The sequence below is a fragment of the Hyla sarda genome, unplaced genomic scaffold (assembly GCF_029499605.1).
Source record: "Hyla sarda isolate aHylSar1 unplaced genomic scaffold, aHylSar1.hap1 scaffold_2088, whole genome shotgun sequence".
Lineage (NCBI taxonomy): Eukaryota > Metazoa > Chordata > Amphibia > Anura > Hylidae > Hyla > Hyla sarda.
The window spans coordinates 18,922-33,242 of record NW_026608753.1 but is presented as its reverse complement, the minus strand read 5'-3'; the positions used below and the strand labels follow the sequence as shown (position 1 = coordinate 33,242).

General features: G+C 46.1%; 5 non-coding genes across 5 annotated transcripts; all 5 read right to left on the bottom strand.

Annotated features, from left to right (window-relative positions):
• Nucleotides 1–3,728: 3,728 nt before the first annotated feature.
• LOC130318947 (U2 spliceosomal RNA) lies at nt 3,729–3,919 on the bottom strand. The gene has a single exon (XR_008865369.1). It is a non-coding gene; the product is annotated as a U2 spliceosomal RNA (small nuclear RNA).
• A 2,087-nt stretch (nt 3,920–6,006) lies between these two features.
• Nucleotides 6,007–6,196, bottom strand: LOC130318958 (U2 spliceosomal RNA). The gene has a single exon (XR_008865379.1). It is a non-coding gene; the product is annotated as a U2 spliceosomal RNA (small nuclear RNA).
• A 2,082-nt stretch (nt 6,197–8,278) lies between these two features.
• On the bottom strand, nt 8,279–8,469 carry LOC130318946 (U2 spliceosomal RNA). The gene has a single exon (XR_008865368.1). It is a non-coding gene; the product is annotated as a U2 spliceosomal RNA (small nuclear RNA).
• A 2,098-nt stretch (nt 8,470–10,567) lies between these two features.
• On the bottom strand, nt 10,568–10,758 carry LOC130318945 (U2 spliceosomal RNA). The gene has a single exon (XR_008865367.1). It is a non-coding gene; the product is annotated as a U2 spliceosomal RNA (small nuclear RNA).
• A 2,088-nt stretch (nt 10,759–12,846) lies between these two features.
• LOC130318965 (U2 spliceosomal RNA) lies at nt 12,847–13,037 on the bottom strand. Its single transcript, XR_008865386.1, has one exon. It is a non-coding gene; the product is annotated as a U2 spliceosomal RNA (small nuclear RNA).
• Between the last annotated feature and the right edge of the window lie 1,284 nt (nt 13,038–14,321).

Genomic DNA, 14,321 nt, shown 5'->3' with positions numbered 1-14,321 from the left:
GTTACCTTTAGGAAGCCCTTATGGTGCCAGAACAGCAAAAAAAACCCCACATGGCATACCATTTTGGAAACTAGACCCCTCGGGGAATGTAACATGGGATAAAGTGAACCTTAATACCCCACAGGTGTTTCACGACTTTTGCAAATGTAAAAAAAAAAAAAAAAATTTTACCTAAAATGCTTGTTTTCCCAAAAAATTTTTATTTTTAAAAAGGGTAATAGCAGAAAATACCCCTAAAAATTTGAAGCCCAATTTCTCCCGATTCAGAAAACACCCCATATGGGGGTGAAAAGTGCTCTGCTGGCGCACTACAGGTCTCAGAAGAGAAGGAGTCACATTTGGCTTTTTGAAAGCGAATTTTGCTCTGGGGGCATGCCGCATTTAGGAAGCCCCTATGGTGCCAGGATAGCAAAAAAAAACCCCACATGGCATACCATTTTGGAAACTAGACCCCTCGGGGAACGTAACAAGGGGTTAAGTGAACCTTTATACCCCACAGGTGTTTCACGACTTTTGCATATGTAAAAATTTTTTTTTTTTTTTTACCTAAAATGCTTGTTTTCCCCAAAATTTTACATTTTTAAAAAGGGTAAAAGCAGAAAATACCCCCCAAAATTTGTAACACAATTTCTCCCGAGTACGGCGATACCCCATATGTGACCCTAAACTGTTGCCTTGAAATACGACAGGGCTCCAAAGTGAGAGCGCCATGCGCATTTGAGGCCTAAATTAGGGATTGCATAGGGGTGGACATAGGGGTATTCTACGCCAGTGATTCCCAAACAGGGTGCCTCCAGCTGTTGCAAAACTCCCAGCATGCCTGGACAGTCAACGGCTGTCCGACAATACTGGGAGTTGTTTTGCAACAGCTGGAGGCTCCGTTCTGGAAACAGTGGCGTACCAGACGTTTTTCATTTTTATTGGGGAGGGGAGGGGGGCTGTGTAGGGGTATGTGTATATGTAGTGTTTTTTACTTTTTATTTTATTTTTTGTGGTAGTGTAGTGTAGTGTTTTTAGGGTACAGTCGCACGGGCGGGGGGTTCACAGTAGTTTCTCGCTGGCAATTTGAGCTGCAGCAGAAAGTTTGCGGCAGCTCAAATTTGCAGCCAGATACTTACTGTAATCCTCCGCCCATGTGAGTGTACCCTGTACGTTCACATTGGGGGGGGGGACATCCAGCTGTTGCATAACTACAACTCCCAGCATGCCCGTTGGCTGTCGGTGACTGCTGAGAGTTGTAGTTTTGCAACAACTGTAGGTACACTGGTTATGTATCACTGAGTTTGTGACCTAACTCAGTGTTTCACAACCAGTGTGCCTCCAGCTGTTGCAAAACTACAACTCCCAGCATGTACGGTGCATGGTGTAAGGTGACTGCTGAGAGTTGTAGTTTGCAACAGCTGGAGGCACACCGGTCGTGAAACACTGAGTTAGGTGCCCTGATTGGTCGAGCCGGTAATCCGGCCGACGAATCAGGGCGATCGTGAGGTGGCACCAGTGCCACCTCACCCCTGCAGGCTCTGGCTGTTCGGGGCCGTCAGAGACGGCCCCGAACAGCCAGTAATTCCGGGTCACCGGGTCACCGGAGACCCGATTGACCCGGAATCGCCGCAGATCGCTGGACTGAATTGTCCAGCGATCTGCGGCGATCGCCGACATGGGGGGGCATAATGACCCCCCTGGGCGATATGCCGGGATGCCTGCTGAACGATTTCAGCAGGCATCCGGCTCCGGTCCCCAACCGGCTAGCGGTGTGGGCCGGAATTCCCACGGGCGTATGGATACGCCCTCGGTCCTTAAGGACTCGGGATGCAGGGCGTATCCATACGCCCTATGTCCTGAAGAGGTTAAATGCAATCCATAACCCGGATTTGCCAGGAACCCTTCTTACTCCTCCTACTTGCATGTGACACTGGGCTTAGGATCTGCATAGGAAACACACACACAAGCACACACCTACCTTTGTTGCCTGCAGATGCCTCCTTGGCTGTCCCCAAACGGTATCAAACCAACACCCACGGGAAGCTGTAAGCATAGAGGACATGCCTGCACCCCATTGGACTTACCTGTGTGGGTTAAATCCGGGTTATTTGACAACCTATGGCGGTGATGGTTCTGCTCAGGCAGAGCAGTGCTGATGCTCCTCATAAAGCTGTCGCTGCTGTGAAGGTTCTAGGTGACATCACAAATCCCTATGGTTACATACACAACAAAGCTGGGTTGTTGTTGTTTACACTCTGCAAGGCCTGTGGAAGTGAGTGACATCATAGCACTGTAGTTCTGAGGGTTCTAGATGGATGCAACAATCTCCTGTTGCTTCTATGAAGGCCATAATAGACGACATCACCAAACAGCTCCATAGTCACATACACAGCAAAGGAGAGATGTTGTTTACACCTAGTGATGTCAGTGGTATTGAGTGACATCACAGCACAGTGCTAAGGCTCCTGGGCCTGGACACAGCAGCGGCTGCAATATCTCAACGGAGAATACGTTTATATATATGTGTGTGTGTGCGCATATATATATATATATATATATATATATATATATATATATATATATATTTCTCCGCCGAAATCACTTTTAAACCCATTTCCACCTTTTTTTCCCTTCTCTTCCTCTTACTTTTTTTTCACGTTTTTTTACATTTTTCTCCTTTTCGCCTCTTTTCTGGGCGTATTATTCTTCTTTTTCTTCTTTTTTTTCGTCTAATGCATACCCCATCAGTGCAGCAATGCTTATTCAATACCGCCAGCAGATGGAGACACTGGGGGATAATTTTCTAAGGATTTATACTGATTTTTCCTGTCTGAATTTGTCGCACAGAAAGTTGCAGGCCAAATATGTGTGACATTTCTGCGACTTTAGCTTCTAGAGCATTTTTACAACATTATACATAGGTGCTGAATACATAAAAAGCGACTGTTCAGCGACAGACAAGTCGCATCGGCTGAAAGTAGGCCAGAATGTCAGTCCATGTTGGAGCAGGTTTAGATACAGTCTAAAGTATAGATCTCAAAGTCTGTGCACAGAATTTAGCAAGGGCCTCGCACCTTCTGATGCATCAGGTAGGTGCACAATAGCATAGCCTAACCCTCTGTACTTTGGTCTATATTGATGCGGGACATAGACAGCCAGCTGATGACCAATCCATTAGTGCAATGGATGGCTGGAAGCATTTGTCTTTGCCTTTGCAATACCACAGAAGCAATGCATGGTCAATGTACAGCAATGACACACCTGTGTGAACAGCCAGGAGACCCCCCCCCCCCCCCCCCATGTTATGTTACATAGTTACATAGTTAGTACGGTCGAAAAAGACATATGTCCATCAAGTTCAACCAGGGAATTAAGGGGTAGGGGTGTGGCGCGATATTGGGGAAGGGATGAGATTTTATATTTCTTCATAAGCATTAATCTTATTTTGTCAATTAGGAACATTCAGCACCCACCCGCTATCAAGGCAGCTGCCTATCATGTCATGCCCTACCTGCACAGGTGTGCTGGCTACTCAAATGATCCAATTAAGGAGGCCATTTAGTCAGCAGCAGCAGAAGTCCTGTGCCTGGACGCTCCAACAGCGGCCAGACACAAGCAGAAGCAGCAGCAGCAGCACCACCTTTTGTTTTTTGGCTGCAGCAGCAAGGCCCACAGGGCTGGCTAGCTGGCTAGCCAGCAAGCAGGTAGCAATGAAAGTAGGAATCTTTCTTTTTAACCCTGTAAGGGGGTGGTGCACTGTACCCGAAGATACTGCCATATCGGGTCAATGCATAGGGCGACGGAAGCAAGCTTCGAAATCGGCCCCCGTTCTCAAAAATCCATTTAATATATGGTCCCCAGATAGGGGACGTATCAGATATTAAACTGATAAGAACAGATACTACACTTGATCTTAGCCAAAAGGCCGAGAAGCGATAACCGTGAAAGGGGCGGGCCCAACAAGGTCCCCTTCATGGGCACTATCACTGCTTGCTGTCAGGGAGGCTGCCAGACAATTTTCCATGCACACTCTGGGCTGGGGGGCAGTCAACCACCAGTACACACAGCAGAACCTAAACCCATACCATTATTGCTAAGCAGCAAGACAGGGGCCCATTGCACTCCCACGGGGCCTTTTTAAATGCAATCCATAACCCGGATTTGCCAGGAACCCTTCTTACTCCTCCTACTTGCATGTGACACTGGGCTTAGGATCTGCATAGGAAACACACACACAAGCACACACCTACCTTTGTTGCCTGCAGATGCCTCCTTGGCTGTCCCCAAACGGTATCAAACCAACACCCACGGGAAGCTGTAAGCATAGAGGACATGCCTGCACCCCATTGGACTTACCTGTGTGGGTTAAATCCGGGTTATTTGACAACCTATGGCGGTGATGGTTCTGCTCAGGCAGAGCAGTGCTGATGCTCCTCATAAAGCTGTCGCTGCTGTGAAGGTTCTAGGTGACATCACAAATCCCTATGGTTACATACACAACAAAGCTGGGTTGTTGTTGTTTACACTCTGCAAGGCCTGTGGAAGTGAGTGACATCATAGCACTGTAGTTCTGAGGGTTCTAGATGGATGCAACAATCTCCTGTTGCTTCTATGAAGGCCATAATAGACGACATCACCAAACAGCTCCATAGTCACATACACAGCAAAGGAGAGATGTTGTTTACACCTAGTGATGTCAGTGGTATTGAGTGACATCACAGCACAGTGCTAAGGCTCCTGGGCCTGGACACAGCAGCGGCTGCAATATCTCAACGGAGAATACGTTTATATATATGTGTGTTGTTGTGCGCGTATATATATATATATATATATATATATATATATATATATATATATATTTCTCCGCCGAAATCACTTTTAAACCCATTTCCACCTTTTTTTCCCTTCTCTTCCTCTTACTTTTTTTTCACGTTTTTTTAACGTTTTTTCTCCTTTTCGCCTCTTTTCTGGGCGTATTATTCTTCTTTTTCTTCTTTTTTTTCGTCTAATGCATACCCCATCAGTGCAGCAATGCTTATTCAATACCGCCAGCAGATGGAGACACTGGGGGATAATTTTCTAAGGATTTATACTGATTTTTCCTGTCTGAATTTGTCGCACAGAAAGTTGCAGGCCAAATATGTGTGACATTTCTGCGACTTTAGCTTCTAGAGCATTTTTACAACATTATACATAGGTGCTGAATACATAAAAAGCGACTGTTCAGCGACAGACAAGTCGCATCGGCTGAAAGTAGGCCAGAATGTCAGTCCATGTTGGAGCAGGTTTAGATACAGTCTAAAGTATAGATCTCAAAGTCTGTGCACAGAATTTAGCAAGGGCCTCGCACCTTCTGATGCATCAGGTAGGTGCACAATAGCATAGCCTAACCCTCTGTACTTTGGTCTATATTGATGCGGGACATAGACAGCCAGCTGATGACCAATCCATTAGTGCAATGGATGGCTGGAAGCATTTGTCTTTGCCTTTGCAATACCACAGAAGCAATGCATGGTCAATGTACAGCAATGACACACCTGTGTGAACAGCCAGGAGACCCCCCCCCCCCCCCCCCATGTTATGTTACATAGTTACATAGTTAGTACGGTCGAAAAAAGACATATGTCCATCAAGTTCAACCAGGGAATTAAGGGGGTAGGGGTGTGGCGCGATATTGGGGAAGGGATGAGATTTTATATTTCTTCATAAGCATTAATCTTATTTTGTCAATTAGGAACATTCAGCACCCACCCGCTATCAAGGCAGCTGCCTATCATGTCATGCCCTACCTGCACAGGTGTGCTGGCTACTCAAATGATCCAATTAAGGAGGCCATTTAGTCAGCAGCAGCAGAAGTCCTGTGCCTGGACGCTCCAACAGCGGCCAGACACAAGCAGAAGCAGCAGCAGCAGCACCACCTTTTGTTTTTTGGCTGCAGCAGCAAGGCCCACAGGGCTGGCTAGCTGGCTAGCCAGCAAGCAGGTAGCAATGAAAGTAGGAATCTTTCTTTTTAACCCTGTAAGGGGGTGGTGCACTGTACCCGAGATACTGCCATATCGGGTCAATGCATAGGGCGACGGAAGCAAGCTTCGAAATCGGCCCCCGTTCTCAAAAATCCATTTAATATATGGTCCCCAGATAGGGGACGTATCAGATATTAAACTGATAAGAACAGATACTACACTTGATCTTAGCCAAAAGGCCGAGAAGCGATAACCGTGAAAGGGGCGGGCCCAACAAGGTCCCCTTCATGGGCACTATCACTGCTTGCTGTCAGGGAGGCTGCCAGACAATTTTCCATGCACACTCTGGGCTGGGGGGCAGTCAACCACCAGTACACACAGCAGAACCTAAACCCATACCATTATTGCTAAGCAGCAAGACAGGGGCCCATTGCACTCCCACGGGGCCTTTTTAAATGCAATCCATAACCCGGATTTGCCAGGAACCCTTCTTACTCCTCCTACTTGCATGTGACACTGGGCTTAGGATCTGCATAGGAAACACACACACAAGCACACACCTACCTTTGTTGCCTGCAGATGCCTCCTTGGCTGTCCCCAAACGGTATCAAACCAACACCCACGGGAAGCTGTAAGCATAGAGGACATGCCTGCACCCCATTGGACTTACCTGTGTGGGTTAAATCCGGGTTATTTGACAACCTATGGCGGTGATGGTTCTGCTCAGGCAGAGCAGTGCTGATGCTCCTCATAAAGCTGTCGCTGCTGTGAAGGTTCTAGGTGACATCACAAATCCCTATGGTTACATACACAACAAAGCTGGGTTGTTGTTGTTTACACTCTGCAAGGCCTGTGGAAGTGAGTGACATCATAGCACTGTAGTTCTGAGGGTTCTAGATGGATGCAACAATCTCCTGTTGCTTCTATGAAGGCCATAATAGACGACATCACCAAACAGCTCCATAGTCACATACACAGCAAAGGAGAGATGTTGTTTACACCTAGTGATGTCAGTGGTATTGAGTGACATCACAGCACAGTGCTAAGGCTCCTGGGCCTGGACACAGCAGCGGCTGCAATATCTCAACGGAGAATACGTTTATATATATGTGTGTGTGTGCGCGTATATATATATATATATATATATATATATATATATATATATATATATTTCTCCGCCGAAATCACTTTTAAACCCATTTCCACCTTTTTTTCCCTTCTCTTCCTCTTACTTTTTTTTCACGTTTTTTTACGTTTTTCTCCTTTTCGCCTCTTTTCTGGGCGTATTATTCTTCTTTTTCTTCTTTTTTTTCGTCTAATGCATACCCCATCAGTGCAGCAATGCTTATTCAATACCGCCAGCAGATGGAGACACTGGGGGATAATTTTCTAAGGATTTATACTGATTTTTCCTGTCTGAATTTGTCGCACAGAAAGTTGCAGGCCAAATATGTGTGACATTTCTGCGACTTTAGCTTCTAGAGCATTTTTACAACATTATACATAGGTGCTGAATACATAAAAAGCGACTGTTCAGCGACAGACAAGTCGCATCGGCTGAAAGTAGGCCAGAATGTCAGTCCATGTTGGAGCAGGTTTAGATACAGTCTAAAGTATAGATCTCAAAGTCTGTGCACAGAATTTAGCAAGGGCCTCGCACCTTCTGATGCATCAGGTAGGTGCACAATAGCATAGCCTAACCCTCTGTACTTTGGTCTATATTGATGCGGGACATAGACAGCCAGCTGATGACCAATCCATTAGTGCAATGGATGGCTGGAAGCATTTGTCTTTGCCTTTGCAATACCACAGAAGCAATGCATGGTCAATGTACAGCAATGACACACCTGTGTGAACAGCCAGGAGACCCCCCCCCCCCCCCCCCATGTTATGTTACATAGTTACATAGTTAGTACGGTCGAAAAAAGACATATGTCCATCAAGTTCAACCAGGGAATTAAGGGGTAGGGGTGTGGCGCGATATTGGGGAAGGGATGAGATTTTATATTTCTTCATAAGCATTAATCTTATTTTGTCAATTAGGAACATTCAGCACCCACCCGCTATCAAGGCAGCTGCCTATCATGTCATGCCCTACCTGCACAGGTGTGCTGGCTACTCAAATGATCCAATTAAGGAGGCCATTTAGTCAGCAGCAGCAGAAGTCCTGTGCCTGGACGCTCCAACAGCGGCCAGACACAAGCAGAAGCAGCAGCAGCAGCACCACCTTTTGTTTTTTGGCTGCAGCAGCAAGGCCCACAGGGCTGGCTAGCTGGCTAGCCAGCAAGCAGGTAGCAATGAAAGTAGGAATCTTTCTTTTTAACCCTGTAAGGGGGTGGTGCACTGTACCCGAAGATACTGCCATATCGGGTCAATGCATAGGGCGACGGAAGCAAGCTTCGAAATCGGCCCCCGTTCTCAAAAATCCATTTAATATATGGTCCCCAGATAGGGGACGTATCAGATATTAAACTGATAAGAACAGATACTACACTTGATCTTAGCCAAAAGGCCGAGAAGCGATAACCGTGAAAGGGGCGGGCCCAACAAGGTCCCCTTCATGGGCACTATCACTGCTTGCTGTCAGGGAGGCTGCCAGACAATTTTCCATGCACACTCTGGGCTGGGGGGCAGTCAACCACCAGTACACACAGCAGAACCTAAACCCATACCATTATTGCTAAGCAGCAAGACAGGGGCCCATTGCACTCCCACGGGGCCTTTTTAAATGCAATCCATAACCCGGATTTGCCAGGAACCCTTCTTACTCCTCCTACTTGCATGTGACACTGGGCTTAGGATCTGCATAGGAAACACACACACAAGCACACACCTACCTTTGTTGCCTGCAGATGCCTCCTTGGCTGTCCCCAAACGGTATCAAACCAACACCCACGGGAAGCTGTAAGCATAGAGGACATGCCTGCACCCCATTGGACTTACCTGTGTGGGTTAAATCCGGGTTATTTGACAACCTATGGCGGTGATGGTTCTGCTCAGGCAGAGCAGTGCTGATGCTCCTCATAAAGCTGTCGCTGCTGTGAAGGTTCTAGGTGACATCACAAATCCCTATGGTTACATACACAACAAAGCTGGGTTGTTGTTGTTTACACTCTGCAAGGCCTGTGGAAGTGAGTGACATCATAGCACTGTAGTTCTGAGGGTTCTAGATGGATGCAACAATCTCCTGTTGCTTCTATGAAGGCCATAATAGACGACATCACCAAACAGCTCCATAGTCACATACACAGCAAAGGAGAGATGTTGTTTACACCTAGTGATGTCAGTGGTATTGAGTGACATCACAGCACAGTGCTAAGGCTCCTGGGCCTGGACACAGCAGCGGCTGCAATATCTCAACGGAGAATACGTTTATATATATGTGTGTGTGTGCGCGTATATATATATATATATATATATATATATATATATATATATATATATATATATATATATTTCTCCGCCGAAATCACTTTTAAACCCATTTCCACCTTTTTTTCCCTTCTCTTCCTCTTACTTTTTTTTCACGTTTTTTTACATTTTTCTCCTTTTCGCCTCTTTTCTGGGCGTATTATTCTTCTTTTTCTTCTTTTTTTTCGTCTAATGCATACCCCATCAGTGCAGCAATGCTTATTCAATACCGCCAGCAGATGGAGACACTGGGGGATAATTTTCTAAGGATTTATACTGATTTTTCCTGTCTGAATTTGTCGCACAGAAAGTTGCAGGCCAAATATGTGTGACATTTCTGCGACTTTAGCTTCTAGAGCATTTTTACAACATTATACATAGGTGCTGAATACATAAAAAGCGACTGTTCAGCGACAGACAAGTCGCATCGGCTGAAAGTAGGCCAGAATGTCAGTCCATGTTGGAGCAGGTTTAGATACAGTCTAAAGTATAGATCTCAAAGTCTGTGCACAGAATTTAGCAAGGGCCTCGCACCTTCTGATGCATCAGGTAGGTGCACAATAGCATAGCCTAACCCTCTGTACTTTGGTCTATATTGATGCGGGACATAGACAGCCAGCTGATGACCAATCCATTAGTGCAATGGATGGCTGGAAGCATTTGTCTTTGCCTTTGCAATACCACAGAAGCAATGCATGGTCAATGTACAGCAATGACACACCTGTGTGAACAGCCAGGAGACCCCCCCCCCCCCCCCCCCCCCATGTTATGTTACATAGTTACATAGTTAGTACGGTCGAAAAAAGACATATGTCCATCAAGTTCAACCAGGGAATTAAGGGGTAGGGGTGTGGCGCGATATTGGGGAAGGGATGAGATTTTATATTTCTTCATAAGCATTAATCTTATTTTGTCAATTAGGAACATTCAGCACCCACCCGCTATCAAGGCAGCTGCCTATCATGTCATGCCCTACCTGCACAGGTGTGCTGGCTACTCAAATGATCCAATTAAGGAGGCCATTTAGTCAGCAGCAGCAGAAGTCCTGTGCCTGGACGCTCCAACAGCGGCCAGACACAAGCAGAAGCAGCAGCAGCAGCACCACCTTTTGTTTTTTGGCTGCAGCAGCAAGGCCCACAGGGCTGGCTAGCTGGCTAGCCAGCAAGCAGGTAGCAATGAAAGTAGGAATCTTTCTTTTTAACCCTGTAAGGGGGTGGTGCACTGTACCCGAAGATACTGCCATATCGGGTCAATGCATAGGGCGACGGAAGCAAGCTTCGAAATCGGCCCCCGTTCTCAAAAATCCATTTAATATATGGTCCCCAGATAGGGGACGTATCAGATATTAAACTGATAAGAACAGATACTACACTTGATCTTAGCCAAAAGGCCGAGAAGCGATAACCGTGAAAGGGGCGGGCCCAACAAGGTCCCCTTCATGGGCACTATCACTGCTTGCTGTCAGGGAGGCTGCCAGACAATTTTCCATGCACACTCTGGGCTGGGGGGCAGTCAACCACCAGTACACACAGCAGAACCTAAACCCATACCATTATTGCTAAGCAGCAAGACAGGGGCCCATTGCACTCCCACGGGGCCTTTTTAAATGCAATCCATAACCCGGATTTGCCAGGAACCCTTCTTACTCCTCCTACTTGCATGTGACACTGGGCTTAGGATTTGCATAGGAAACACACACACAAGCACACACCTACCTTTGTTGCCTGCAGATGCCTCCTTGGCTGTCCCCAAACGGTATCAAACCAACACCCACGGGAAGCTGTAAGCATAGAGGACATGCCTGCACCCCATTGGACTTACCTGTGTGGGTTAAATCCGGGTTATTTGACAACCTATGGCGGTGATGGTTCTGCTCAGGCAGAGCAGTGCTGATGCTCCTCATAAAGCTGTCGCTGCTGTGAAGGTTCTAGGTGACATCACAAATCCCTATGGTTACATACACAACAAAGCTGGGTTGTTGTTGTTTACACTCTGCAAGGCCTGTGGAAGTGAGTGACATCATAGCACTGTAGTTCTGAGGGTTCTAGATGGATGCAACAATCTCCTGTTGCTTCTATGAAGGCCATAATAGACGACATCACCAAACAGCTCCATAGTCACATACACAGCAAAGGAGAGATGTTGTTTACACCTAGTGATGTCAGTGGTATTGAGTGACATCACAGCACAGTGCTAAGGCTCCTGGGCCTGGACACAGCAGCGGCTGCAATATCTCAACGGAGAATACGTTTATATATATGTGTGTGTGTGCGCGTATATATATATATATATATATATATATATATATATATATATATATATATTTCTCCGCCGAAATCACTTTTAAACCCATTTCCACCTTTTTTTCCCTTCTCTTCCTCTTACTTTTTTTTCACGTTTTTTTACGTTTTTCTCCTTTTCGCCTCTTTTCTGGGCGTATTATTCTTCTTTTTCTTCTTTTTTTTCGTCTAATGCATACCCCATCAGTGCAGCAATGCTTATTCAATACCGCCAGCAGATGGAGACACTGGGGGATAATTTTCTAAGGATTTATACTGATTTTTCCTGTCTGAATTTGTCGCACAGAAAGTTGCAGGCCAAATATGTGTGACATTTCTGCGACTTTAGCTTCTAGAGCATTTTTACAACATTATACATAGGTGCTGAATACATAAAAAGTGACTGTTCAGCGACAGACAAGTCGCATCGGCTGAAAGTAGGCCAGAATGTCAGTCCATGTTGGAGCAGGTTTAGATACAGTCTAAAGTATAGATCTCAAAGTCTGTGCACAGAATTTAGCAAGGGCCTCGCACCTTCTGATGCATCAGGTAGGTGCACAATAGCATAGCCTAACCCTCTGTACTTTGGTCTATATTGATGCGGGACATAGACAGCCAGCTGATGACCAATCCATTAGTGCAATGGATGGCTGGAAGCATTTGTCTTTGCCTTTGCAATACCACAGAAGCAATGCATGGTCAATGTACAGCAATGACACACCTGTGTGAACAGCCAGGAGACCCCCCCCCCCCCCCCCCCCCCATGTTATGTTACATAGTTACATAGTTAGTACGGTCGAAAAAAGACATATGTCCATCAAGTTCAACCAGGGAATTAAGGGGTAGGGGTGTGGCGCGATATTGGGGAAGGGATGAGATTTTATATTTCTTCATAAGCATTAATCTTATTTTGTCAATTAGGAACATTCAGCACCCACCCGCTATCAAGGCAGCTGCCTATCATGTCATGCCCTACCTGCACAGGTGTGCTGGCTACTCAAATGATCCAATTAAGGAGGCCATTTAGTCAGCAGCAGCAGAAGTCCTGTGCCTGGACGCTCCAACAGCGGCCAGACACAAGCAGAAGCAGCAGCAGCAGCACCACCTTTTGTTTTTTGGCTGCAGCAGCAAGGCCCACAGGGCTGGCTAGCTGGCTAGCCAGCAAGCAGGTAGCAATGAAAGTAGGAATCTTTCTTTTTAACCCTGTAAGGGGGTGGTGCACTGTACCCGAAGATACTGCCATATCGGGTCAATGCATAGGGCGACGGAAGCAAGCTTCGAAATCGGCCCCCGTTCTCAAAAATCCATTTAATATATGGTCCCCAGATAGGGGACGTATCAGATATTAAACTGATAAGAACAGATACTACACTTGATCTTAGCCAAAAGGCCGAGAAGCGATAACCGTGAAAGGGGCGGGCCCAACAAGGTCCCCTTCATGGGCACTATCACTGCTTGCTGTCAGGGAGGCTGCCAGACAATTTTCCATGCACACTCTGGGCTGGGGGGCAGTCAACCACCAGTACACACAGCAGAACCTAAACCCATACCATTATTGCTAAGCAGCAAGACAGGGGCCCATTGCACTCCCACGGGGCCTTTTTAAATGCAATCCATAACCCGGATTTGCCAGGAACCCTTCTTACTCCTCCTACTTGCATGTGACACTGGGCTTAGGATCTGCATAGGAAACACACACACAAGCACACACCTACCTTTGTTGCCTGCAGATGCCTCCTTGGCTGTCCCCAAACGGTATCAAACCAACACCCACGGGAAGCTGTAAGCATAGAGGACATGCCTGCACCCCATTGGACTTACCTGTGTGGGTTAAATCCGGGTTATTTGACAACCTATGGCGGTGATGGTTCTGCTCAGGCAGAGCAGTGCTGATGCTCCTCATAAAGCTGTCGCTGCTGTGAAGGTTCTAGGTGACATCACAAATCCCTATGGTTACATACACAACAAAGCTGGGTTGTTGTTGTTTACACTCTGCAAGGCCTGTGGAAGTGAGTGACATCATAGCACTGTAGTTCTGAGGGTTCTAGATGGATGCAACAATCTCCTGTTGCTTCTATGAAGGCCATAATAGACGACATCACCAAACAGCTCCATAGTCACATACACAGCAAAGGAGAGATGTTGTTTACACCTAGTGATGTCAGTGGTATTGAGTGACATCACAGCACAGTGCTAAGGCTCCTGGGCCTGGACACAGCAGCGGCTGCAATATCTCAACGGAGAATACGTTTATATATATGTGTGTGTGTGCGCGTATATATATATATATATATATATATATATATATATATATATATATTTCTCCGCCGAAATCACTTTTAAACCCATTTCCACCTTTTTTTCCCTTCTCTTCCTCTTACTTTTTTTTCACGTTTTTTTACGTTTTTCTCCTTTTCGCCTCTTTTCTGGGCGTATTATTCTTCTTTTTCTTCTTTTTTTTCGTCTAATGCATACCCCATCAGTGCAGCAATGCTTATTCAATACCGCCAGCAGATGGAGACACTGGGGGATAATTTTCTAAGGATTTATACTGATTTTTCCTGTCTGAATTTGTCGCACAGAAAGTTGCAGGCCAAATATGTGTGACATTTCTGCGACTTTAGCTTCTAGAGCATTTTTACAACATTATACATAGGTGCTGAATACATAAAAAGCGACTGTTCAG